Source organism: Acinonyx jubatus, chromosome A1 (genome assembly GCF_027475565.1).
Source record: "Acinonyx jubatus isolate Ajub_Pintada_27869175 chromosome A1, VMU_Ajub_asm_v1.0, whole genome shotgun sequence".
NCBI lineage: Eukaryota > Metazoa > Chordata > Mammalia > Carnivora > Felidae > Acinonyx > Acinonyx jubatus.
Window position 1 is genome coordinate 133197858 of NC_069380.1, and position 27766 is coordinate 133225623.

Sequence of the window (27766 nt, forward strand, 5' to 3'; positions counted from 1 at the left end):
AGCCCAGTGATTTTTCATTGCTTGGGTGAACTGGACTCATGAGTGGATCTATTGATATCATCAATCCCTCTCTAGAAACATAAGCATACAAATTCATAATAAACATTCAATTTAAAAAAGTCCTTGGTCCTCCATGATGCCCACCTGGGAACCTTGGAGGCCCATGGGCTGCAGGTGCAGCGTCCCTGGGCCAGAACAAGGATTTTTGTTTTACTAATTTGAAATTTTAAACCACACCACTAACACACAGCCTTCACTCAGAAATAACAGGATTGAGGTCTCTTCCTAGCTAACTTGTCATTTCATACCTCCAGATAACTAATCTTCCAACACTTTCTCTCATGGCAGTTTTTGTCCAAATATGCTGATAGGAACACAATATTTCAGGGAAAACATTTGCAACCAAAACCATTGGGCAGATTTGAGTAATCACTTAATATTAATTCCATGCAAACTAATTAAGAGACTTGCCCTCAGGGCCACAGCGTCCCACTCGTTACCACAAGCGGACATGTGTTCATATTCTTGGGCTTCCATTTTTCAATGTGACTATTTTCACCAGAAGTATGTGGCATGTCTTCTTACATGAAGACAGAAGCCAAGGGAAAAGTGGAAGTGTTGCTGACCACCAACTATTTCGAAGTGGGATAGGAAGGGTAGCGGGTAAAGAGGAACAGAAGGTGTCCAAGAGACCAGACAATAAACCAGAATATTCAAATTTTAAAATAACACTATTGCAATTGATCCTTGTTTCATGGACCAATCCAGTTGACCTCAGAGATCAGAATGAGCCAACCTCTCACACACCACACATCGTCTCTCTCTCTCTCTCACATCACACACACATACACACACACACACACACACACACACACACACACACACACACACACACAGATGATTGACAATACCTGTCCTCAAGCCAAAGCCCAGGAAATGGCATAGGCAGAATTCTAAAATGATCCCCAGTGATCCCCTCCCCTCGAGTGTCAAAATCTGAATATAATGACATGTCGCTTCCATGATTATGTCACACTAATATGGCAACAGGCATTTTGCAGATGTAACTCAGTTCCTAAATCACTTGAGCTTAAGAGGGGGAGATTATCCAGGTGGGTGAGACCTTATCACATAAGATCTTTAAATCTTTGTCTAAAGATCAAAGACAGAAAAACTAGAAATTTGTAGTGCAGATGGATTTGATGTGATTTGATGGCTGGCTTCAAGGTGGAGGTTGCCCACTTGGTAAGGAATGTGGGTTGCTTGTAGAAGCTGAGAGCAGTCCCTAGCTGCAACTGACAAGCCAAAAAAAAAAAAAAAAAAAGGCAATCTGAGTCCTACACCCGCAAGGAACTGAATTCTGCCAACAACTAGAACAAGCTTGGAGGTGGATTTTCCTCCGAAGTCTCTAGATGAGAACTCAGTCCAGACAGTACCTTGATTTCTGTCTTGTGACTTCCTGAGCAGAGAATCTAGTTATGCTGTGAAGGAGTACTGACCTTCACAACTAGCAGCTAATGAATGGGTATTGTTTTCAGCTGCTACACTTATTCATTACACAGCAACCGAAAACTAATGCAGGAGAAAAGTAGAAAGATGTTTGTATCTTGACTCTTAATAATCAGGAATATGGAAAAGAAGATTTTTTTTTCTATCCCTTTAGAAGCAAAATTCATACAACCTCAGGCTGTGCTTGATTTCCCTAAGCAATAAAAAAAAGGCTATTTTATACTCTCAGAAATATTTATTGAGTCTCAGGTGATATTTTAAGAACTGTGTACAGAGGTATAAGCAAAATTACTAGGATTTGAGTTTTTAATATTTTAAACCAGTGTAGACCATTGGAGAAGTAGATGTGAAGCATTTCAGGTGACTTGGTTTAACACCCATGTCATTATCAGAGCATACATCTGCCTACATTTTAATACACACACATATATATAATTTTTTTTTTTCAACGTTTATTTATTTTTGGGACAGAGAGAGACAGAGCACGAACGGGGGAGGGGCAGAGAGAGAGGGAGACACAGAATCGGAAACAGGCTCCAGCCCAGAGCCCGACGCGGGGCTCGAACTCACGGACCGGGAGATGGTGACCTGGCTGAAGTCAGACGCTTAACCGACTGCGCCACCCAGGCGCCCCTATATAATTTACTTTTATAGTAATTTTTATAATTTATTGGCTGTGTGTGTTTCAAACTTTCATCTGATTACATGCAGCATCTCACAAATAACATGATTTTTAATACGACTGTCTACTACATCAACTGAACGGTACATTAAATTTTATACTAAATCTTGAGGTTGTTTGGGGGTAAATATGTTCGTTCATGAGATATTTGTTGAGCATCTACTGTGTGTCAGGCACACTCTTAGGCCTTAAATCTATGAAGATTAAAAAGAAAAATAGTGACTTGATCTTACAGTCTACAGAGACCAACATACAAACAATCACACATGTATTATTATTATACATACGTAATTATACATTTACATTGTTTTCCCCTCCCATCCCAAAGGACAGCATTCCTATGAGACTTTTAGTAAGCAGAAATGGCACAAAGTAGAGTAACTTCTGGTTTACCAGTAAGTCACTTAGCTTTTATGAAAGAGCTAAATTAGCACCTGTTCTCACTCACGAAGATAAATACAAAGGGGATTTTAGGAAACATCCTTTTTAGGAAAAAAAGCCTTTACCATATTCATGCAGGTGTTCCATAAAAAGGGAAGTGGCATAAGGCGCACTTTCGGAAAGCAGGGGATACCTGTATATGTATGTATCTATTCATACATATATTCAGACACATATAGGGCTGTAAGCTCCTTCTATATATGAATCTCTTTTTCTCTTTAAGGACAAACTCTATGCCCTCTGCAATAGTGCTATTGCATCGCAAATAACACTTAAGGAAAATTACCAGAGTTTTAGAGTGACTGGAAGATGTTTTATTGCTTGCGGCTCCATGCTGAGATCCCAATTCCAGCACCGTGGGAGCTCTCACCAGGGTAGCAACCGCAATAGCCAATGGCAGGCCATCTTCTGCCCCAGTTCTAGCCAATAGCTGACTTCCCCCACCAGCTCCTTGCAGGGCCGGCGATTGGCGGAACATTGTATCACATGGTTGGAAACCGAGACCATCTGCAAGGGATAGCGCAGGCAGCTGGGGGTTGGAATAGAGCTGGGGGGGTGGCACCTGCAGCACCTGGCTCCGAGGACCTTTCTAGGAGGGCCTGGAAGCCGGGCCGCAGACCACAGAGGCTCTGCAGCCCCGGCAGATGGGAGCTCTGGGAGACCTGGACAGCTTCTCTGAGACCAGCACAAGCTGCGATCCCTGCTCCTTGACATGTATGATATTCCTGTTTACTGGCTATCTTTTTAGTTAAAAGAATGATTTTCTGGTTTCAGCCCAGACGCTTTGGGATCATTACGTTTGCCCACTTTTCAAAGAGGAAAAGTGAGCGTTCTTGACCTACAGAGTAAGGAATGTGCGATGTTGCAAAAACCTTGACAACGGAGGGGGTGGGGAAGAATCCTGTGGTCTACAGAGTTGGGTCAAGAGAAACCTGCGAAGATCAGGAGAGAGCAGAGGTTGGTTTTTACTGAAAATAAAATCAGTACGACTATGGCACAGAGACTAACTTGTGGGATTTACCAAGGTTTATTTCCTAGTATTACCAGTCCAGTGAATGACCAAGGGGGCCATTTTTTAGGTCATGAAAAACTTACTTTGATTAACTCCAAATGTTACAGTAAATCATTTTTTTGTAAATGTCTTCTCACCAGTTAGGTTTTTTTCCTTAGTAGAGGAAATTTGAAATTCACAAGAATTTCCTTATTCCCCAAATGGTAAATTCAAAGTACCTAAAGTACAGAAACTTTGGTAACTGAAAATGAAGTGAAATGAGTTTGGTGAGATTCACTGCAAACTAAACGAGAACTATGTTTATATACGGTTTTAAATTGTTTTACCTTTTTGTTTTCAGTATTTCTCTTAAAATGCTACCAGTAATATTTATCATTGTTTTCGGCAACCCAGGTTTGGATTCTTTCAATGCGGAAATTCCCTAACATGGTGAAATCTGTCTCCTAGTAGGAAAGCTCAAAATACCAGCTCCACACTTCCCTAGCAGGGCAGGCAGCTAGGGCAGGGCCACGTGATTGATATTAAAATTGATAAAGTGTTATAAACCTGACTTCTAAAGAAAGTTTACATTTTGTTATCAAAGAGTTGGGAATACCCTGTCCTTAAATCTTCCCGTGGCTGGCTCCCTTTTATTATCTGGAGCTTAGAGATGTCTTTGCAGACTGCCCTACCCCCACTGTGCCACCTTACACACCTGCAGAAAAAGGTTGCTTTGGGTCCATACTGTGCCATAGTGTCAAAGGCAGGAATTGATTCATCATACTTGTGGAATTGATTTTGGTGTGTTTATTTTTTAAAAATGCATTTTTTCTAGACCTAGAAACAAGTGGTCTGCTGAAGTGAAAGCATCGTTTGAAAGGAGTATGGTATTTCTTTCTTAACTACATGTTCCACTGCTTATTTTCGGGGTGTCTTGGAGATTCCATCTTTATTAAAAGATTCAACTGAATTTTTCCCCCCAAAAGTATGCTGTGTTCTTTACATTATGGTTTTTGTTTTTGTTTTTTTTTTCTAAGTGTTGTCCAGGCGCTTGGGTGGCTCAGTCCGTTGAGCATCCAATTCTTAGTTTCAGCTCAGGTCATGATCCTAGGGTTGTGGGATCGAGTCCTGCATCTGCCTCCACGGTGAGTGTGGGGCCTGCTTAAGATTCTCTCTTTCCCTCTCTCTCTAGGACCTCTGGCAAGATCCTAGTTGAACAAATGGCGTCTCAGAGGTAGGTAGAAGTAGTCCTCTTCACAGCCTTAAAATGGAATGTCTGGGAAATTATCAGGGACCAGCATGAAAAATAGATGAAATCCCAGTGGCAGATGAGAGCACAAGCTTGAGAGGGCCTGCAAAAACTACCGAGAGCTTGATAGTGGCTCAAGATCATGACTTCTCTTAGAGCCTGATAAATATAACAATATGTTGTATTATGCTTAGCGTGTCTGGTACTCAAAAGCGAGAATCAAAGAAAAACTGAAATTGGAGTCAGCTGTCCTAACTGGAAAAGTCACCTCTGGGGTGACTATGAACTGCTTTTTCATGCAATTGAGCACTGCATTAGATAGAATCACTAGCCTGCAGCCCAGGACGGTGCTGTAATCGTCAGTGGTGAGAGGGGATTATCGGCTTTCAGGCTGCTAAAGAGTCAGGTGGTACCAACACGGTAAAGTGGCTCAATATTTGGATGGTCGATTTTTTTTTTCTCTTCCCTCAGTTTTCAAATGTTAAAGGGCCAGAGGAAAGGGCAAAAAATGTATTGAAAGTTAAGAACAACAGAAAAAGAATAAGAGTGCCGCATGAGTTAACTTTTCCTAAGTTATTGTTAGGAAGAAACCACATTTTATTAAAGTCGGAATTTTGCAATTGGGTGAGCAGACTAATCCGTGTAACCCACCGTGCTTTCTTTCTAGACCTAGAAACAAGTGATCTGCTGAAGTGAAAGCATCGTTTGATATGAATATGGTACTTATTTCTGAACTACGTGCTCTATGGCAGCTATCCCACTGATTATTTTCAGGGTGTCTTGAAAGTTCCACCTTTATAAGAAATTCAACTGAGATTTTTTTCCCCCAAAAATATGCTGTATTCTTTAAATTATGGTATTTCTTTTAGAGTGTTGTCCGGGTGCCTGGGTGGCTGAATCGGTTGAGCGTCCAACTCTTAGTTTCAGCTCAGGCCATGATCCTAGGGTTGTGGGATCGAGTCCCACATCGGGCTCCATGGTGAATGTGGAGCCTGCTTAAGATTCTCTTTCCCCACCTCTCTCTCCCCCTCTCCCCTGTTTGTGGTTTCTCTCTCTCTCTCTCTCTCTCAGATTAAAAAAAAAAAGTGTCATATCAGAAATAAGCACAGAAATTAAAACTTGAGAAATTTCTCAGTTGTGGAGAATGCTCAGGGACACCCTCTAGGTGCCAGGCACTAGGGCTGTTGGCTTGCCTAAAGGAGCAGACAGCCCAGGGAAGGGAAACAGACACCTAAATAAATATTTAATAATTTTAACAAAATGTTGTTATATAAATAATATATGTAAGAGGTATATAAATAACGTGAAAAGAATTGGAAGTAAAACATCTTGAAAGAATAGAAATCAGGATAATCTGGAAGATTGAGTAGGCACATTTCTGAAGTGTGGCATTAGTAAATCACCTCCATTGCATTTATCCAAGTCAAGAAGACAAAATGATGCCTTAAGTGGTAAAAAGCGGGAGAGAGAAATTGGGGGCAGGAGAGTTTTCATTTGTCAGCCTAATTTTGAGACTGAATTGTGAAAAAGACAAATACCTTGTGGTAGAAAGGATATGTGAGGAGCATAGCACCTACTATGGGTCAGCAAGGATTACGCTAGCTGCTGGAGAAACAGCACTTAATAGCTCTGTCCTTGAGTAGCTCACAGTCTTGAGAAAGACACAGATAACTAGCAAACCATAATGTTTAAGTGCTATGCTAGCTGAAGCCCAGGAGACCTTTTTTTCTTGAATCTGTATTGGCTAGCAGACAGAAATCTCCTTGGGGAATACAAAAAAAAAAAAAAAAAGGTAGAACCATAATTAGGAGCAGAAGCCCAAACCCTGGAAGTAGGAAACAGAAGAGAAAACATAGTCTTGAACCTCTTCTGAATCGGTGCAAACATGGCAGGTGTGGATTCGCGTACAAGTAACCACCTCAGGTAGACACACAGGTCAGCACCTGCATCCACAAGCACAGGTGGTTGGGGAGCATTTTTGAAAATTTAGCTACTAAATGACAGTCTCCTGTTCCCACCCCAAGTCAGTCTGGCCTTATTTTCTAGTCTCTTTAAAGAGAACTAGGAATTCAAAACCATTCAAGGGGCAGTGAAACCCAAATAAAGTTAATTCCCTGCTCCTGTGGTTCTCCCGCTCTGATCCTGAGTTTGTTAAATACAAATTCCTGGGACCATCCCATAGCTATAACATTAAATTTAGGAATGGGCTTGGGCCATGTGTATTTTTCCCCCCTTTTTTCACGTACCCCTAAGGATTCTGATAGAGGTAGCTTATAACCCTCCCTTTGAGGAGCATTGCCTTAGATGATACAAACAGATCCATACTAGTCAGATACAATCAGGTATTTTGATCCCAGAGTGATGATAAAATGTATCAGCCATGTTTTTTAAATGATTACCATATTACAGATAAGTAATTAACATGGCCATTCCCATTAAGCAAATTCAAATAGGAAATTAAATGAACAGTGCCCTTCCCTCCTTCATCCCCCTCACACCCTCATTCGCCACCCTACCCTCTTAATTATGAATAAGGTTCCTTCCAGACCTGTTTCTGTATAATCACATAACTATAAATGTGATACAGCTAAATTTTACTTTGTTGTAATTTGACAGAAACTCATTTTTTTCATTTAATGTGTAGGGATTTTCCAAGCTAGAATTTATAAACACTTTCCTTTATTTTTTATCTGTTCTTTAATATTTTAGTCTAGATATACCATAATTTGCTTGATTTCTTTTCAACAGGTCTACATTTAGGTGATCTCTCCCCCTTTTTTTTTTGCTACCATGGAAAATGTGTCGTGAACTAGCTTTATGTATGCTTTCTTAGGCATACATGCAAAAATTTCTCAGACATAGCCACTGAGAGGTAGAATTTCTGAGTCCAAAGGTGGGCACGTTTCAAGTATGGTTTGTCTCAGATATTCCCTTTTACCACCACCTGATAAAAACTAAATATTATCCTTTTTTAAAAGCCATCCTGATGGGTGGAATTATCTTACTTTAATCAACATTTCCCTAGTCTTTGCTAGATAGAGAATATTTCCAGAAGTATATGGGTCATCTGTGTTATTTCTCTGAATTGACTGCTGATAGCCTTTGCCCAATTTACCATTGATCTGTTTGTGGTTTTTTTCTCATTGACCTGTAGTCATTTAAAATAGCGTGGGCGGTAAGTCTACCTACAAAATAATGAGAAAAGTAAGAAAAACAGTAATCACATGACAATACTATTACGGCTCTCAATATGAAATCATTATTGTAAACAGTATTTTATTTGATCCATTTGTCTTTTTGTTTAATTTATATGCCTGTTGTCATACAGAGGCTTATGGGGAGTAGTTGGTGGGATGAAGGAAGAGAAGCAGAGCAAAACTTGACCAGGGTTTTCAGCTGCAGCAACTTGGTGGTCAGTGGGACCAGTAACTAACACACAGGTTTGAGGAAAAGCAGCTTTGAGAAGGAAGGGGATTGTTGAGTTCTGTGTGGAGTATGTTGAATTTTACATTGCAACCAAACCTCTTGCTTGTGATGTCCACTAGTAAGTTGGAAATCCACACATCACTTACCAAACAAGCTATCCTCTTCTGAGTGTTGGCAGCTGAAGGCTGACCTGTTCTAGTTTTGCTGTGTGGGTCCATCCATGTTCTTTGCCTTTGAGGTTGGAGCCTGGCCACCAGCTCAAAGTACATGATGTTAAGTTCTTAGAGCCAGAGTGACTAGATCTCTGCTAGGTGAACTCGCCCTCAGCGTCCTTGTTCTTGCACTGAAATACGATGTTGCACATGTTTTTAAAATACTGCTTGTGGGCAACAATTATTTCCAAGCTTGATTTGCTTTCTGGAGTAGTGTGCAGGTTAATATGGTCTTTGTCAGCTTCCTCTGTGGTGTGCCGTGGCCAGGGCCAGAAAGTCAAAAGCTGATGGTACAGCCCAGCAACCGTCATACTCCGATGGTTGAGAAATCTCAGATTCAGGTGTGGCTTTATGAGGGAATATGTGGTTAGAGGGCCATATTACTGGCTTTAATGAGTGTATAAACCTCCTATTAGGTGATATAGAAGGGACTGATTGTAAAAGTCAAGAAAACAACTGGGTAAAATCATGATAAAAAGAGATATTACCCTGCTCCAAAGTGTCTCCAACTCGAAATGATCAGTGAAGTGCGAAATTCTTGAGAAGGCAGTATAGTTTGTTTTTTTTTTTTTTAATGTGGTGTTTGTTGGGAGTGTAGTTCTGAAACATCTGTTCATATTGTTTTGATTACTTTTATGTTATTACCAGACGAAAATAAATGCTGTGGCGTTGTTTTTGTTTAAAAAAAAAAAAAAAAGTTACTCCCAAGCTCTTTCCAAGGTTGCTACCTCTTTGTCCTAATTTGCACGATTTCCAAACGATTGGAACCTAGCCAGCCCTGATGTTACAACAGCTACCAACTTTTCCTGCTTCAGGGCTTTTTGTATTTTATGAATGTGGACAGTTTATAGCTGTTTATAGGATATATTATTAACCTCTATTATTGAATCATCAGCTTGATACCTGCAAAAACTTGCAGATTTTACATTGAGTCCCTGAAGCTCAGAGAAAATGCCTTTACCAGAACCGTACAGCTAGTAAGTAAAAGCACCAGGATTTAAACAAAATCTACCTGGAGTGATGTTCATGCAGAATAGTGTTTAAGCCTAAAGCTCAGGAAAAAGTTCTTGGCTGGAAATACCGTTTGGCGAAACACTATGTATTTGGAAGCTCCAGAGTTGACACATGATTTGTGCTGTTGCAAAGGGCCCACCCTTGGTTTCATGCTCTGCTCCTGCCATCTTGAATAACTGTTGAGCAAACAACCCTGCCTTTTCAGTACATGCTAGGCCTCACATTATGTAGCTAGCCCCAAGTACATGAGATCGCTAAGGGATGTGCATAAACTAGGAAGAACTGGAGGGCAAGGGACAGAGTCAGGCAAACCTAATCTGGAGGTGTTGGCAGAGGTAGAGGTGTCCCATGAAGAGGACTGCGAAATAATGATGAGAAAAGTAGGGAGGAAGCCACTGCAGAGGGATGAGCTAGAGGAAGTGAGAGGAGTTTCCAGAGTGAAGGCTGGTTCTGCCGCATCACAGGTGGCAGAGGGGTCCAGGCAGCTGGAATCCCACATGAGACCTGTGTCTTACCAGGGCTCAGGAGGTGGGAAATGGTACCGGTAGAGGCGAGGTGCAGCCCAACTTTGAGAAAGAGAACGAGAAGTGGAGCAGATATGCATAGGTTATTCAAGGAAGCATTTGCTTCCTTGTGCAGGGAGGGCACAGTTTGAAGGAGAGGCAGTGTCAGTGGACAGCAGTTTTATAATGAGAGAAATCAGAAAATGGCTGTGCACAGAAGGGAGAAGACAGCAAGGACAAATGGTAGAAAGGAATTTAAGACTCGAGAACTTAGTCTCAAGTCACGTAAGATGGGTGAGACAGACGGTGGGCCTGCAGTTGGGGATATCAGCCATATGGAGACAAGAGGAGGGAGGGCAGGCTGGGGGCAGGTGGACAAGACAAGGTGGAAGTTAAGAAACTGGAGGAACTCAGGCTACCTGACTTCTCTTCTTTCCAGTGACGTGAGAGCAAAGTTCCAAGTGTGGAAACAGGAGAAGGGATGAAAGTCCTTTCCAATTGGAAAGGGAGCCAATCAAGCATGAATAACAGAAGAGTAAGGCTTTAGGGCCCCTGGCTCCCTCAAGTTCATGTTAGACATCTAGCATTTCCTTCAATGGCTGTTTTGAATTCAAAGTTTAGACAGTCATTTTCACAGTCCTTTTCACTTGTTGCTAGTTCAGAAGTAGATAGAAAGTAGCCTTTCTCCTGATTGTTTTGCCTATAGTCTGGATCTGAAAATTACCAGGAAGGTAAGACCGAAAGACCTAGATTCTCTGCTTACAGAATGGGGATTCTAGGAAGTCTTGATATTTCAAAATCTCTCATTACACTAATCTTTGAATCTGTCATATCTATGCAAGCCTCCTAGCAGGCTCTAGGCATTGACATAGGCACAGTGTCATTTATTCCTTACAAGACTTGTAAATATCATTATCCTAATTATACAGATGAAGCAATTGAAAGTCTGAGAATGAAGCAAGTTGTTCAGGATCGTAGCTATTACCACAGTCAGGATTCAAATCGAGCCTGACACTTCTGTGGATGACTGCTCCTCCCCGAGCACATGTGTAAAAGGAATTCATGTCTCAGAGTAATTTTGCACATATGTTCCCACCTGACCTTCATATACAACCCTGAAAGATAGTTGTTGCTACCCCATTTTTCAGGTAAGGAAACTGTAGCTGAATGTAATTCGCCCAGAGTTAGCCAGTTAGTAAATGAATTCAGCCTTCTGAACTTAAAAGCCTATGTCCTTTGCAGAAAAGAAGTTCAGGGCAATACTCCTCCTCCAAATGCAACGTACCATGTTTGCGTACAGCTGCTGAGTTTATGATGTGATAATGCTATCTGAGGAGACGCAGCATAGAGCCTGCTTCCTGAAAGAAGAGAAGGGTGTAAGTTAATGGGAATTAAGAATTTCTCCAAGATAAGGTACAGGATGGAATTTAGGAAGAATCAGGGGATTGGAGGAAACATGAGAGTTGTTAACTGTGAAGAGTCACCCAAAGTGGTGCCCAGAAAGGACAGGGGAAAGTTCCCCTTTGTCTCAGGAATCAGGCTGAGGTCAGTGTGAGGAGACCTTTTCACCCTGACAATCAGTGGTGCCCAAGGAACCAGAGGACAAAAAATCCATGATCCCCTAAGGTGGATCCCTGCCTTGGTTTGGGCTGAAAATGAAGGAGTCTTGGAAATCAAGTCTAGAGAAAGAACCTGGCATTGGAGGGACAGAGAATAGGGATGCCCTGGCCCAAAAAAACAGTTAGTAGTTGAAGCTGTGCTGAACTATAACTTAACACATCTCTATGTAGCTTGGATGCCCTGAAGTGCGTTGCATCATAGTTTGATGCTATGCGCTCCAACTTATTAAACAGTGTGGTGGACAGAAACACAGCAGAAAAAAATGGAGGAAGTCAGCAACTCCCCCAAAGTGCCATCTTTAAAGGAGAATTTCTTTTTCACTTGGATGAATGGTGATGACAGCAGCAGAGAGTTACTGGAATGATCGCCGTCTGCATGCAGCTGCCTCCCTGGCACCTTTCGTGCTCCGTCCGGGTCTGTCCCCACCCTGAGCCCTCCCCCTCCACATTAGGCCAGAGTTGATCTGGCTTCTCCGACCAATCCACACGGACCTGCTTGTCCTTGGCCCAGCTCAGGAAGCTTGCTAAGTCAATGCCACAGATTTCTCACTGGGTTTAGTAACTTAAAAGTGAGAAATGTCACAATACATGTCACTACCCTGACCTCCATCTTCCTAGAGCAAGAGAAGATGTCTACGTTTATATCTGTAACTGTGTGCAAATACATGTGTGTATATAGACATGGATATTCACACACACACACACACACACACCGTGCCATCGGCAGCTTATTTGAAATTGATTTCCCAAAGGGGTAATGAAAATTGAAAGCTTCATCAAAATAAGATGACATGAGTAGTTCCATGTTGCCAAAACCATTAAAATGAATGAGATAGTTAGGCTCCTGGCACAGGGCCACCTTGCTTAGGCTGTACTGCTATCAAAGCCCTGCTGGTTAATCAGCAGCCCTCCAAGGACAGCTGTTATTTGGTTGGCGCATGCATTTCTCTTTGGCGCATGTCCTCACGTTGTAGAATACTTGAACTGTCTTGTTGAGCAAAGCAGACACGGGATTATATTCCTAGGATTTGAGCAAAGACCTAGGTGATGAAACATCATCTTTCTTAAAAGCCTTACCTTGTGTACTATGAACAGCATTGAACCTCTCATATTTTGCAGTCGGATAAGTTAGGGGGATAAAAAGATATTTGAAATGTTTAAACGTTCAGAGTGGTACACCCTTGGGAAAATGGTTTGGCGGTTCCCTAAAAACTTAAACATACACCAGCCATCTTATCCCCTACGTGTTTATCCGAGAGAAATGAAAGCCTAAGTCCATACAAAGACCCACAGCAGAATGTTCATAGCACGTGGTTATAATAAACATCTCAGCAACCTGTATTTCCATTCACAGGTAATTGGGTAAGCAAACTGTGGTACATCCGTGCAATGGAACACTACTCAGCAAGAGCAAGGAATGAGCTATTGATACAATGCAATAATGTGTGGAATCCCAACATAATTAGGCAGAGTGCAAGAAGCCAGACAAAAGTACTTGTCACATTTGTATGGAATTACAGAAAATGTGAATTGATCAAATGTGACAAAGCTAATCAGTTGTGAGGGAGCCCAAGGGAACAGTTGATTAACTTAGTCATGGAGATAGTTTCACAGGTGTATGTGCCTATCAAAACTTACCACATTATGTACTATTAAATAGATGCTATTTATTACATTTTAAGCATAACTCAGTAGCTGTGTACAAAACCAAAACAAAACAACTGGGGAGTGTATAGAGGAATGCAAACTATACAAGATTGGCCAGGATATCCCAGCTCTCTATGAGTTGATTAAGGAGACACTACATGGCTAACTGACATAATAGATTTTGAAAAAAATCACGAAGTATGTTTATTTTGTGTTAGTTACACATGTTTCTCTACCACCTTAGCCTCTTCCTCTCACCTCCTGCTCATAGCACTCTTACTGGTTAAAAAGAGTTATTTAACAGGAAATATTTTGGTTCATTGTTAGGGATTTCAGCTTCTAATATGTTTTTCTTCCTTTTGATTTAGTGTGGGAATTCTGATATACTATGGGGGGTAAAAAACTTTAAGAGGAAAATTTGAAGATGAAATTGGAAGAGGGTAATTAATGGAGTAGGTAGTAGTCAACAGAAATTAGCACTTGAAATGGAAAGTTCACTTCGGAAAGAAGGAAGGACACTATTATCATGCCTACTCTTAAATTATTATTTTTATGGAAATGGGATCAGAGGAATAGGAAAAGGGTTGGGGAACAGTCAGGGAGTTGGAGTTCTCTGGGTTGTCAGTGGATAGTCTTGAGATCAAGATGGGGATTTGATGGAGGGTGTTAAATCAGTACACACTTGACAAGAGGTAGGGAAATGGAAAAAAAAAAAGTTTTGCTAAATAGCAAAGGTACAGCAGATCTGAACTCACCTGGCATGAGTTTTTGTAGAGGCTACCCCTCTTGGTTTTGTGAAATTTTCAACAATACGGGTGGCATTCAGTTAGAGGTATGATCAGCCTTCTTTCTCCCTGGAAAAAAATTTATTATATTTAGAATTAGCCACCTGGACTGACATGATCCCAAGTTTGCTGATCACAGAGAAAGCATCTTCTGGTCACGGGCCAGTGGAACACACACCTTCTTCTCTCCATCAGTCCTGCTCAGAGTGTTGACCTTGGCCACCTCAGTGTCCTACAGCCTCTTCGCAGGCTGGACGATCAGGTGCTCATTAGCCATCCACAGTGAACGCACACGTACTGTCATCCGTCTCTGTGACCCACTTGATGGTCAAGGGGAATTGGGTCCTAGTAATCGAGCTCGTTTCTCCTTGGAGCATTCTTTCAAGGATCTTTGGGCAGCAGTGTCTTGGACTGCCGGGTGGGTGATCTGTGGACTTCTGTTGCTGGTGTTGCTGTGGGTATCTTCCAGTGCTGCCTTCTTGACCCTCAAAGCCTTTGCCTTGGCCTCAGCTTCAGGAGGAGCAGGGGCATCGCACAGCTAACTTTCCTTCTTTGCTTTCGGCACCATCTCCATGTAAGGGCTCAGTCTTCATTTTTTGAGGAGAAAAAAAATGTGTTCTCATATTTGAAAAATATTTTGAAATTTCTTGCCAGGCAGGTAAACCAGGACATTGAAAATAATTGAGTTAAATTTCCTTAAAACTGCTCACAAACCCTCAAATACCTTCCATAAGCGTATTGTGTCTCTCAAACCTGAACTTTACTGTATGTGTTAACAGACGACTTTTACAGCTAATTATAAATAAAGCTATTATAATCATGCTCGCTAACATTTACTGCCTGCTTACAGTAAGTGTTACGCATTTACAAAAGGGCAGACACTGCTTTAGGCACTTCTGAATATATTAACTGAATGCTCATAACAACACAATTACGTGCTTTACAAAGGGAAAAACTGAAACAGAAAGTTTAGACATCTGACGAATAACAAAGCTAGGACTCAGCAGTCTGGCTTCCAAGCCCAGTATCTAACCTCTGCAGTATAGTACCTCCCATATTATGTCATGTCACAGTTAGCAGGACTCATGGGAGTAAGTCCCTGCCATCGGTAATAGCATCTCCAGGCCAATGCAACAGCTGAAATTGAAACTTCATTACACAGTTTTCTTTTCTCAAAACCTACATGATACAGATCAGCAGCCTCTAGAGGTGGTAAGGGAAGAGGAGTTTAACCTTCCTCCCTTTTCCCAAACTTCCCCTTTACTCCACCTCCCTTGTCTTGCTAGCTGTGGTTTCTGACCCCTGCCCTCCAGGGCCAAAAGGGGAAAGCAGAGCTAAAGTGGCCAGAAATGTCTTGCCTAACTGGCAACAATCTGACCTTAGTTTTCTGTAGCTATGGGTTAAAGGCTGACTATCTGTATGGGTTAAAGGCTGTTGTTTGCAGCCCCTCCTCCATTACCAGATTTCTCACTTGTAATTCTCTAGAGGAATGCCAGTCCAACTGCTCATGTAGCTCCTTCTTCATTTTCTGGATGTCTGACATTTTACTCCTGTTGGAATCTTTGACCCATCAAGGTAGTACTCTTGAACAAATCCTGTAATGAGCATACAGCATGCTCTCCTACTGAACTGTACCTAATCCCAGGAACCATCCCACCAGCCTCTGCCCCGACCAATTCCAATGGTCCAGGCTGCCAATATGGCCACCCCTCCTTTGCTCAGCCACCCCTTTTACATTTCCCATGGGAAGGCAGAGTGCCGGTCCACTTAGAACTATAGACTCGTGAGGACATATTTTATTAGGCTTCTTAAATCCCTCATGTCTGGATTTAAGAAAGGAGTGGGAGCTACTTACATTTGGTGAGAAGGAGTCCCAGCACATTCCTGGTTGTCACCAAAAATTCTCCTGTGATCTTCAACCCAAACTAGTTTATTTTTCAGTGAGCATTAAGAGTTGGGAACCTAGAATTATTTTTTAATTTTTTTTAACGTTTATTTACTTTTGAGACAGCACAAGCAGGGGAGGAAGAGAGAGAGAGGGAGACACAGAATCTGAATCAGGCTCCAGGCTCTGAGCTGTCAGCAGAGAGCCCGGTGCGGAACTCAAACTCACAAACCATGAGATCATGACCTGAGCCGAAGTTGGGCACTTATCTGACTGAGCCACTCATTAAAAATCTGGGATTTTTAATAAGAAAGTTCAATAAGGTCCTGGGTATAAGATTACTATACCAAAGTCAATAGTGTTTCTACACAGTGTCAATAACCAAATAAAGGTAAGAAACTCATTGACAAAAGCAATAAAACTTATAAGCTATTCAGAAATAAATCTAACTTAATCTGTGTAAGATAGTTATAGAGAAAGTTAAAATACTAATGAAGAATGTAGAAGGATCTGTAAGTGAAGAATTATGCCATATTTGTGGATAAAAAGGCACAATGTCATAAAGTCAATTTCTCCAAAATTATCTGCCAATTCAATAATGTTCCAATTAAGAAAACCTAAAATGTTTGTCATCTGGCGATGAATGCAAAATACATACACAAGATTAAAGAGTCAGAAACACCAAATGATTCTGAAGAAAAAAGAACTCTTGATCTGCGAGATTGTAAGACTTATTTTAAAGTTATGGTAAAGTAAAAGTGACATATTTGTGTAGGAAAAGACAAATAAGGAACAGCTCAGAGAATCAAAAATAGATCCAAGCATATATGAAAACTTGTTGTAAAATGTGGCATTAAAAGTCTGTTGGAAAAGGATAAATCATTAAATAAAGTGGAACAAGTGAGTAAAAATAGATTCCAGCCTCTAAAATAGTAACAGACGTAAGTTCTGTGAAGATGAAAACTTGTGTTAAAAGCAAAACTTTTGGAGCAAAATATCAAGCTATCATGATACTGAGGCAAGTGGAAATATATAAGATACTAAAAACAAAAGAAAAAGATGGAAACCTGTGACTTTGTTAAAATACAAAATATCTGTCCGACAAGAGACACCATAAACGGGCAAGCTATGAAGTGATGAAAGATATATGCAAGCATATTGTAAGTAAAGGCTACTTTGCAGATTACACTGAGAGCTATCATATCGTTAAGAACAGGGGCCCCTGGGTGGCTCAGTTGGTTCAGTGTCCCAACTTCAGCTCAGTTCATGATCTCGCTGTCCATGAGTTTGGGCCCCACGTCGGGCTCTGTGCTGACAGCTGAGAGCCTGGAGCCTGCTTTGGATTCAGTCTCCCTCTCCTTCTGCCCCTCCACTCCTCACATGCACGCTCTCTCTTTCCCTCTCTCTCAAAAATAAACATAAAATTAAAGAAGAAAACAAATATAGGAAGATACCAACCAACAAAGAATATGAACATTATGAAGAACAGAAAATCTGAGTGGCAAATCAGCCACTCAAAGAAGTTCGATCTGTCTTAGAAGTGGTGAGAGTAAAATTCTGTTCTTTATACTAGATGCTGGAAATAACTAAAAAGTCTTAAAATACCAAGTATTGGAGAAGAAGAAGAAAAACAGGAGCTTCTACTCACTGCTAGTGGGAGTACAGAGTGATGAAAGAGAAGATTGATTTGTTAAATGTTTTTCCTTAAAAAAAACAAAGGCAAGGTGGGGCACCTGGGTGGCTCAGTCGGTTAAGGGTCCCACTTTGGCTCAAGTCATGATCTCATGGTTCATGAGTTCGAGCCCCAGTGACGCTCTATGTTAACAGCTCACAGCCTGGAGCCTGCTTCGGATTCTGTGTCTCCCTCTCTCTCTGCCCTTCCCCCACTCACACTCCCTATCTCTCTCTCAAAAGTAAACATTAAAAAAATAATAAAAATTAAAAAGGCAAGTAAGATAATGTTGCCATGTATGCAGTCTAAGTGGTGAATATATGAATTTGAATCCCATCTAATTTTAAATTACTCATTAGCTTTTTATTTTGAAACAGTTTGAGACCTTCAAACATTGTTAAAACAGGGTAAAGAATTTCTCTATACCCTTCATGCACTTTCCACAGATGTCAGCATCTTACATAATCACAGTAGTGATCAAAACCCAGCCATTGATACATCACTATTATCAAATCTACAGACCTTATTTATATCTAAATTTTTTAATTAAAAAAATCTTAGTATCCCATGGTTTTTGTATTTTTAAATATGTACTGGGCTTTAATTTACAGGATGGCTCAGCCAAGTTACCAGTAAGGAGAAAACATATTTCCGGGCATAAAGTCTATCTATGTACAATTACTAAAGTGATGGAAATACTTTTTCTCTGAACATATCCAGGAGAAGTGAGGGTCAGATAATTTACAGTAAGGCTTGAAAGAACATTATGATTACATATATTTTATATCTCTAAATGCACCAACAAAGTTTGATGAGAAAAGTGGTTTTAGATAGTCTTTTATTTTTTATTATGAACATTTCAGAACATACACAAGGTTACTCTTTTTTTTTTTTATGTTTTTATTTTTGAGGGAGAGCAAGACAGAGTGAGAGCAGGGGAAGGACAGAGAGAGAGAGAGAGAGACAGAGAATCTGAAGCAGGCTCCAGGCTCCAAGCTGTCAGCACAGAGCCCGACGCGGGGCCCAAACTTATGAACCGCGAGATCATGACTTGAGCCGAAGTTGGACGCTTAACTGACTGAGCCACCCAGGTGCCCCAAGGTTAAACATTCTTAAAGCAACAATGGATCTTGAAAAATGCATGCTTAGTTTACAAATGTACACAAGTGAGGCTTGAGCCAACAGTGATACTCAAAAAACAGCTACTTTATTCACTCTCTGGCTCCCTCAACAAATAGTTGACTATCCCTCCCTCCCTCCTCAGTGATTTTCTAAGAAGTTTTCACTATTGATGCAAAATTGTCCAGGTGCTTAATTAAGAGGGCAACTGGGATTTGGAATTTTCCTTCTTTATAGGCTTTTAGATGAGTATTAAAAACATTACCTCTCACATGGTTTAAGTGCCTGGAAACTAGATGGAGGATTTGATGCTTTTGGAAAAACACCTCAAAGCCTCTGACTCTGTGGTCGGAGCCATGACTGAACATAGGTGAACATACCCACTGACGTCCGGTCTCTCCTGCAAGATACAGTAGGTACCCCTAGGAAGACCAGAGCGGTGTTTTGCTGCTCTGCCAGATCCTAAAAACCTCCTGAGGTGTGTGAATAAGCCAGATCCCTGGGCTCTGCCTTCTAAGTTCCAGAGAAGGAGCCTTAGAATCTGCGTTTTTTACCAGTGTCTCAGTTGAGTCTTATAAGCAGGAAAATTTGGGCAACAGGAAAGGAAGCCACATCTGCAGGCTTGCTGGCACCAGACTTGAGCTGATGAGGCAAGTTTGGCCGGTGTGTGTAAACCAGTGTTGTAATACTGGCAGAGCCCTGTCTAGAGCTGATAGGCCACCTGTATGCTGTAGGGGTTGCAGGTTGAGATGCCTGTGCAAGAGACGAAATAGTTCAAAGAGGTGGAGGCGAAGGCTGTGAAGGCCACAGAACCACCCTCCTCATCGAGGTGTCCCTGTTTCTATTCTGTGTTCATTGCTTTTGGGCTCCCTGCAATAATCCCTCCCTCTCTAGGTCTTAAGCTACCTCCCTTGCTGAATCCCCATGCCTAGTGGGGAAGACCAGAGAAAGACATGCTTAGCTGGACATGCTGTGTGTGCCAAAGTCAAAACTGCTCTGCGTTCTGTAGCTTTATTGAAAGGTGTTGTTAAAGGATCCTTCTTGTAACAACTGAGGCCAGTTACTAGCCTCCGGGGAGAACGATTTGTGCCGGAGAGATGCCATAAGTTTGGAAAAATTGCTCACATCATGGGCCTTCAAATCTCAGGGCAGGGGGTGGGGGGGAGGGAACAAAAGCAGACAGGCTGAGAGGCTGTTAATTTATCAATCTGCAAATCTGGGACCTGGCCAGACTTGGTAGCTGTCAAATCAAGTATGCACCCAAATTAAAAAGCTTTATCCATCTAGTAATGATTCACCAGAGAGCCATTCTAGGAGTTCAACTTATGAAAATTCATGGGGGAAGGAACCATAAAAGGGTCCAAGCAGGCATTTCATGCTACAGTTGGGGCGGGGAGCACGGTGGGGAAGTCAACGTATCTAATTATTTTTCACATGGCTCTTATTTACAATATGCATCACAAAGTAAATTGTTTTAGTAATTGAGCACATTCTGCAACTGTTGTTAAAACTTGGGGTAATAAAATCGGGAATATAATAATAATTACCGGAGTAGGACAGACACCAAGCTAATCATGCTGATCACGATTTGTTTGCTGTCTCATTAAGGACTCAGAACAACCCCTTGAGATGCTTAGTGACTTCCCCAGGTGAACTGCTTTGCAAAGTCCATAGAGTCCACCGCTATGCTTTACATCAAACCTCCCTCTTGCAAAATTTTTTGGACTTGTATCTCACTTCATTAAGGTGCTTTCCCCATATGTGTGTATCACACTGACATTGGACACCCTCAGTGCTTGGGGTCATCCTGACATTCACTATTTGGGACAGTCCTGACTCCGTAGCCACTAATGTTGCCATTTTGGTGCTTCTTTACTGTCATGTCACCACATCAACTGGACCCCAAGATCCCTGAGGCTGAGGTTATGTCATATGAGCTCTTCCTCCTCTTCCCTGAGTTTTCCACAGTATCAGATGCTCCTTAGACGCTTGTTAAACACATGTCGTATCAGTGGCGATAATAGTAATTATGTTCTTGTAGCTTAAAGAATGGAAAAAAATTCCTGGAGACGTTGAAGAACCACCTGGCTTATTTTGAGATTAAAATGTGTTCTCAGTGAGGATATTTCGCTACCTCAAGAGCTTATGATTCAAGATTATTAGGAGAAATGAATGAACAAGTAACTGTGACGTTATGGCCCCTATGTAATGGAATATGCATTTTGTAAACTCATTTCCTTATCAGTCTTTGCTTAGTCAACCTTGCTTTGCCAGCACTTCATGGCTATGTCCATTTGTTCTGTAGAGAAGCAACAGTTTGAAAAATTAAGATTGATTGAGCTGCAGTAGCCTCGCGTATAGCTATTTATCATCACTAATTACGCTTCTGACTGTGTAACTCTTTCAGAGCAATTTATAGGAACAAAATTCATTACTCACAAAAACCAGTGACAGATGTCCGGGATGGAGGGTTACAGCCAGCAGGCCTCACTAATCAGCACTTCCCTTCCTCAGCCTGCTGCTCACTTTACGCAGTGTCTCCATGGTTGTCGATAAGCATGGTTCACATAAGTCTTGAGAGAGGAATCTGGAGGCAGTCTTCAAAGAATCAGTGACAGCCCTCTACCATTCAGCTCTTGAATGTTTCAAATAAAAGATCAAGGGTAAATTTTGTCTTATTTTAGTTAGAAGAATTTCCTCCAAAGCATTTTCAATGAAATGGGTAGAATTCCTTTGGTGAATTATCAAAGTGGGCAGCTACACTCCTTATTATATTATTAATGAGGTAGACTGTGAGATGTCTCTTATAAGAGGGCTATTAATTTCTTTTTGGAGGGTTTTATTTTGATGCCAGTGAGTTAACACAGTGTTTTAGTAGTTTCAGGTGCACAGTATAATCATTCAACAGTTCTGTACATCACCCGGTGCTCATCACAAGTGCATTTCCTAATCCCTGTCGTCTACTTCACCCCGTCTCCCCATCGCTGCTCTGGTCCCCTTCAGTTCTCTATAGTTAAGAGTCTAGTTCATGGTTTGTCTCTCTTTTTTCTTCCCTCTGTACATTTATGTCTTCGATTCCACATAATGAGTGAAATCAGTATGGTCTTAACTCCTTTTCTGACCGCCTTATTTTGCTTAGCATTATACTTTCTAGTTCCATCCACGTCGTTGCAGATAGGAAGATTTCGTTCTTTTTTATAGCTGAATAACATTCCATGGTGTATATATACCGCATCTTCTTTATCCATTCATCAGTTGATAGACAAGAGTTGCTATTTAATCATTCTTAAAGTGATCTCTTTCTGTATCTTATATACTAAAAAATAATTTATTTTCCATAGAATACCAAAGCAGATTGTTTTCTCATACATTATAAACCAGCCCGTTGCCATTCCCACCCCTACTTCCGTGGAATCTACTTTGGTTGAGGTTTTGAAAAGTGATGGCTTTTATGTATACCCTGAATGTTGCCATTGTGTGTGTTCAATTTGCCACTTAATCCGTCATTTTACCTAGATTGTCTCTGCTAAAGTAAGTCAACTCATTAGTCAGTGCTAATGAAGAAAGATGTCACAGGTTTGACCCAGTAGGAAGCGTGTTCTGTGTGTGTGTGTGTGTGTGTGTGTGTGTGTGTGATATTTTTTCAAGAATCTTGAATTTATTATATTGAAATGTATTTAAAGAAGCACAAAATATATGAAGGAAATTCAATTTTGTTCATGAGAATAGTACACATGAAAATATATCTCCATGTTACAGGCAGAAATCATACCAGTTTTTAAAATTGAGAATGGCATGGGGAAATTTGTGCAAGAACAGCTAATGCCAGAGAAAATACCTCTGTAGGAACACTAGCTAGGTCAGTGTTTCCTTAATTACTCACTGCCAACTGTCAGTCTAATTGCAAATAATAAATGAGTCTTGCACGTTGAAGGTCTCTGTATATTTCTTTATTTCATGGCCATTCCTAGCTCTGTATGATCTGGACTCCAGAGTGGAAGCACAAGTAGTGGATGTCTGTTAAATCCACTCCTGCTGAAAATACAGTTTTCTTTTTACTTTCCCCCCGTATGCCCTTAGAAAAAAGGTGTTGGGTAATAAAATGCTGAGAGGTTAACTCAGCTAAGCTCTGTGGGTATAAGCTCAATAAACAAATTTTACCATGAGTAGGAAAATATTCATCATATTATGTAACGAGTATTATAAAATAGATAAAACGTTTGGTGCACAAGGCTGTGAGCAAGTCTTCTGGAGTTAAGTTGGGCCTGCAAAATTCAAGATTATAAATAATGTTTACATGAGGCTGGGCCTGAAAGAAGTGAGATCATTACTTCATAGGATCTGTCTCCTAGTAATAGAGTTGTAGATCTTTGGGTCGTGAATCTTGGCTGCCACTGGATACGTTGGGGCAATCTAAAATGGCTCATTATCCTTGTCTACGCAAACGCTTTGGACAACAGTTTCTGGAATTCAGCTCCATGGTTAGAACGAATCAGGGTCATTGTTTGAATTTTCACCCATGGTTAACTGCCCTTGAAACATGCCCATGAGCCACAGATTGCCAACTCAGGAGCCAGGTAACTACTGTTGACCCTTGAACAACAGGGAGATTAGCCATGTCAAACACCCTGCACAGTTAAAACACTGCCTATAACTTTTGACTCCACAAAAACTTAACTATTCATAGCCTACTGTTGACCAGAAGCCTTACCAATAACCTACTCAATTAACACTTATTTTGTATGTTATATAGAAATACTACATTAATTATATGTATGTTATATATAAATATTACATTATATAACATAAACACATATTGTAAATATATGGCCATATGTATATGTGTAAATATAAAAATATAATAAATACATATAATTTTTATGTATAACATACATGTAATACATAATACACACTCGGGCAGCTCAAACCCATGTTCAAGAGTCAAGTGTAATTCCAGTGAGTAAAGTGGAGCTTGGATAAGCAATAGGGTGGTGAGGGACTGTGGCAAACTCAGACCCCATCTAAGGGAGCAGCTACAGTACAAGTTACAGCCTTGTTACTGAGAGAGAATCTGGACCCAGTGTTGTTAGCTCTGACATTACAAGAAAAGCCAGAAACCTAGACTGTTATGTAAAAAATATTCCCATTTTTCACATAGTCAGCCAGTTCAAACATGTTAAAGGCATGTTTATGGAGGGCAAGGAGAAGACATTCCTTGATAAGAGCTGGCTTTTGGCTCTGAGGCTAGTGGGTGTGCAAATTAATAACTTTACATTCAGAGTCCAAGTGGCAAGAGCTGTAGGTACATCAGTAGAAACCTGTCATCACTCCTGAGAAAGCACCTCTACCAACCTCACGACTTTCTACCCTTGGATCATGTAGTACATGAATGGTGGTCCCCACAATGATACTTGAATGTTCTTTTTTTAAAAATTTATTTTAAACTTTGCATGAACGGGGGAGGGTCAGAGAGAGGGAGACACAGAATCTCAGGCAGGCTTCAGGCTCCGAGCTGTCAGCACCGAGCCCGACGCGGGGCTCGAACTCACAGACCGTGAGATTATGACCTGAGCCGAGGTCGGACGCTCAACCAACTGAGTCACCCAGGCGCCCCAATACTTGAATGTTCTATCTCCCCAAACATGTGAGTGTGACCTTACTTTGAAAAAGGGTCTTTGCAAATATAATTTAGGTAGGGACCCTAAGGTGATTACTCTGGATTATCCATATGGACCCCAAATCCAGTGACAAGTGTCCTTTAAGAAGACATGCAGAGGATGTGAGTGGAGAAGAGAGGACCAGGGAAGACGAGGGCAGAGATTGGAGTTATATGGGCAGGAGCCATGGAACACCTGAAGGCACTAGAAGCTGGAAGAGGCAATGAACCGCATCTGCCCTAGAGCCCTCAGAGGAAACTTGGTCCCGTTGACACCTTGACTTTGTACTTCTATCCTCCAGAACTCTGAGAATTACTTTCTGCTCTTTTAAGCCACCAAGTGTGTGCTAATTCGTTATGGCAGTCATAGGAAACTAACAGAGGTCAGTCACCTCATCTTTGTAAACAGGGCATCATAGCATCACCTTCACCATCTGATATTTGATGGTGACTCTGAGAATGATGGATTTATCAAGAATTTGTGCCAAAAATGAAAATCAACTCCTCTAGTTATACTCTAGTTGTCATGACCTCAAAACTAAACTAAAATGCTCATATCACCCACAGAGAAAATGAAACTTCAGTGAAAAATACCATTCAAGAGAGAGCTACACTGAGAACCATATACATTTGGGCCACTCACTGTGCCTAAGAAGTCAATACGGCATTGAGTATAATCACACATTCTGACTGGTATTTGTTCTTGCCTCCGTTGCTGTGGATTGAATGTGAGAGCTGTAACCAAGACATCCTCATGGATCTGAAGGCTGTGGAGGCAACAGTCATTTTATAAAGTCTAGACACTTATCTAAATGAGAGTTTAAAAACCAAAGCTGACATAGCAAATTACACAAGGGAAAACTCCATTAGAGGCCACAGAGCATTAGGATCATTCAACTCATTTATCATCCTTTGTTAAGTAAGTATGTTGAATCCCCTATGCTGCCCCCAACGTGGTTTCCTCTAAAGCCCACTAGAGAAATTGGGTATATTGAGCTTCTCTAGCAGAAAAAAGGGCAAGACTATCAAACAGGTACATGTGACCTATTTCAAGAGTGCATCTCTTCCTATATGCCTGATTTGTGATGCACATCCTTAGAAACCTTATGGAACCAGAATCTGGTTCTCCTTTAAATTTGTGTGGTCCTTTGTACCTTTTTTAAGGCTTTATTTTGTTCATTCAAGATCTGTTGTGAGCGCCTGGGTGCCCTCAATCATTAAGCATCTGACTTTGGCTCAGGTCATGATCTAAGGGTTCATGAGTTCGAGTCCCTGCATTGGGTGACCATGAGCCCTGCTTCTCTCTCTTCCTCTCTCTCTCTCTCTCTCTCTCTCTCTCTCTGTGTGTGTGTGTGTTTCTCTGCTCCTTGTGGGATTATCTCTCTGTCCCTTGCTCTCTCTCTCTCTAAGAAAAAGAAAGAAAGGAAGGAAGGAAGGAAGGAAGGAAGGAAGGAAGGAAGGAAGGAAGAAAGAATCTGTCATGCACTTACCTTTGTCCATTAGAGGCCTATATCTTCTCTCAAGGACTTTACCATCTAATTGGAGAGACAGACATGGAACAGTCACAGAGCCAAGAGGGTGAAAGTCAAAATAAAGATGTATACACAATACTATGGAAGTAAAGCAGACAGTGACACACTGACCTGGACATAGTGTCTTAGAGGAGTTGTCCCTGGAGCCTGGTCTTAAAATCATCTGTAAATGTGAGGCAGCTCAGAATGTTATGTACAAAGGTACAGAGACATGGTAATGGGGGGTGGGGGGCACATGGCATGTTTGGTAACTGATAGGAAATTCAAAATGGCTGTAGAGGTAGGTTCAGGGGGCCGGAAGGAAAAGGAGGTGGTTGCCTCCCTCATCGTGATTTCTGCTTCCTTCTCCTCCATCCTATTCCTGATTTGGATGAGACCTTCATTATCCCCTGCATGGACCTCCACATGAACCTCACCAAGCCTCAAGTGTTAATCTCCACAGTGCAACCAGGGTGACCACAATTAAACAGCAGTCAGAGCATATGACTACAGATGAAAACCCCGTGGTCCATTTCCAGTGCCCCTAAGATCAAGGCCCAATTTCACATGTCCCTGCCTACCCCTGTAGGCTTGTATTAATCTTCAGGACTGCTGTAATGAAGTACCACAGCCTGGATGACTCTAATAGCAGAAGTTTATTTTCTTATAGTTAGGGAGGCTAGAAGTCCAAGATCAAGGTGTCCACAACATTTGTTTCTTCTGAGGCCTTCAGGGAAAGATCTGTTCCAGGCCTCTCTCCTTGGTTTGTATGTAGCTGCCTTCTCCTTGGGTCCTAAACTTTTCTTATAATGACAACAATCATGTTGGATGAGGGCTTACCCTATCTCATTTTAACTTAATTACCTCTTCAAATATCCTAACTCTAAATACAGGGACATTTTGAGGTACTAAGGATTGGGACTTCAATATAAACATGTTATGGCCCATAACAGAGGTCATCTCCTGTCATTGGCCACACTCCATACCATGCATTATGTCTTTGCCTGGACTTTTTTCTCTGCCTGGAATGCCCTGACCACATTTTTCTTGAGAGGCAAGGGAGTGTAATGGTTAACAGCATTGATCCCAAAACCCAAAAATCCGGTTTGGGATCCTGGCTCTGCCATTTCCATTATTGTGTGACTTTGAACTTCTCACTTAACCTACCTAATCTCAGTTTTCTCATTTGTACAGTGGGAACCATATCTCTTACCAAAAATTATAAAGATAAAATTAGTCAATATGTGTAGAACACTTAGAACAGTGCCCAGTATAAATGCTGTTTAAGAGTTCTCTGTTACAATTATTGTGCCCTGGTGGAGTCCTGTTCCTCATAGAAGGCTTGGGTCAAGAGCCACCTCTTTTGAGAACACTTCTCTGACCTCACATCATGTTTCATGTTCCCACAGGAAATTGATGCCAGTTAATATGTATATATTTGAGTATCAGTTGCCTTTCCCGCTATTCTGTGACTCTATAAGGCCAGAGAGCTCTCTTCTTAGACCTCAGAGGCCCAGTCTCTAGAGTCAAACAGTCAGGGCCCACACCAGCACCAAGAAGTACTAGCTATATGCCTTCAGCAGTTGTATCTAAGCACTCTACTCCTAGATTTCATCATCTGTAGAATGACATAATAATGATGGCTACCTCACTGGGATATTGTGAAGATTACAGTATATTAGACATGTAAAGTGTATATCTGCTATGGAGTTAAGGACTAATGATGATTAGCTGTTACCTATTTTTATAAGCTTTGTATGTACATCCAGCATCTGGCACTCTACATCTAGCACTTAAAAGGTGTACAATAATGTTTAGTTCGAATGTGATTGAAGAGACTTGAAT

General features: G+C 41.2%; 1 protein-coding gene and 1 pseudogene across 1 annotated transcript in view; both read left to right on the forward strand.

The window, feature by feature from the left end:
• The window catches only part of PIK3R1 (phosphoinositide-3-kinase regulatory subunit 1), a 365335-nt gene that overhangs the window by 188158 nt on the left and 149411 nt on the right, over positions 1–27766 (forward strand). The gene's annotated exons all lie outside the window — the stretch shown is intronic.
• Positions 8652–10643, forward strand: LOC106976961 (small nuclear ribonucleoprotein E-like; annotated as a pseudogene).